The sequence below is a fragment of the Mus pahari genome, chromosome 3, assembly GCF_900095145.1.
Source record: "Mus pahari chromosome 3, PAHARI_EIJ_v1.1, whole genome shotgun sequence".
NCBI classification, from domain to species: domain Eukaryota; kingdom Metazoa; phylum Chordata; class Mammalia; order Rodentia; family Muridae; genus Mus; species Mus pahari.
In genome coordinates, this window is record NC_034592.1 from 69,127,163 (window position 1) to 69,128,658 (window position 1,496).

Genomic DNA, 1,496 nt, shown 5'->3' on the forward strand with positions numbered 1-1,496 from the left:
GAGGCCAGCCTGGTCTACAAAGTGAGTTCCAGGATAGCCAGGGCTATACAGAGAAACCCTGTCTCGAAAAACCAAAAAAAAAAAAAAAAAAAAAAAACTGTGAACTCATATGAGTTCATATGTTCATGTGAATCATGTATTTGTCTACACAGCATTATTACATGGAAATACATCTTCATATTGATCCTCCCAATAGTGTGAGCTGCTATCCAGGAATCCTTAGGCTATTTCATAGTGGCAGGAAAGGTATATCAACAGCCTGAGGCAATTCTGGGATGAAATCTCTGCGGACCCTGCATCTCAGAGCACATTCACCACATCCTTGCAAAATGGTGGGCCATCTCCAGAAAACTCACTTGCTTGCCATAGCCTTTCCGAGATGGCTTCTGACAGCAAAGACTATGCTTGGAAAGCTGTAATGATGCCCAGACTGACATGTCTTCTTACAGACAGGATTAGACAAGAAACTCTGCCTTGTTTCGTTCAGTGTGTTCTCTTACATGTTTGTGAATTCAGCAAACACCATGGTCTGTTTCTTCTGTTCCAAGCACTATCGTAGGTCTGAGAACATTATCATTGGAAAGATAATCAGTGTGCCTGACCTCAACAGCTTACCTAAACCTTACGCCCTAAACATGGCACGTGAAAGGGTTAATCCTGATAGAATAAAAGTCCTGAAAGGTTGGATCCAGGACCCAGGTAGAGATAAGATAAGGACTGTTACTTAACAACTATAGGTAGAATCAACAAATACTGACTTAGACCTTTTCCTAGTTGACTATCCAGAACAGGGAATCAATGCACTACAGAAGAGACTTCATGTAGCATTTAAGTTAGTGTATTTGTCTCGTCACTTCATCCCACGTAGGGACACAATGGTACAAAACTGCTGTGTGACACTGATCCTATGGAGACATGAGCAAACATCTACTCAGCTCAGGTAAGGAAGAACAACAGAACCAAGTCAGGATTCAACCACAGTCATTGGCAAACCAATGAGTGTCACTGGGTTTAAAAGTATGGGTGAAGGGTTGCTTACAGGAGGAAAAAGAACTCTCAAAAGCTCAAGTCAGGCCTGGTGGTTCACTTCTGAGAGCTCAAGATCCGTTCCAGTAACACAGTTCCTCCCAAAAGCCACAGCTCCTAATAGTGTCCACTCCATGTTGAGTCTATGGGGGTCAAAAACCACATTCTACTCCCTGGCCCCCATAGACTTGAAGCCATATCATAGTGCAAAATACATTTAGCTCAACTTCAAAAGCCCTCAAATGGAATGTGAATGCTTCATTCCATTTAACAACTTTAAAAGTCTCCAACTTGTTTAAAAGTTCAAAGTCTCTTTTGAGACTCATGCTCTCTCTCTCTCTCTCTCTCTCTCTCTCTCTCTCTCTCTCTCTCTCTCTTTTGGTTTTTCGAGACAGGGTTTCTCTGTATAGCCCTGGCTGTCCTGGAACTCACTTGGTAGACCAGGCTGGCCTCGAACTCAGAAATCCACC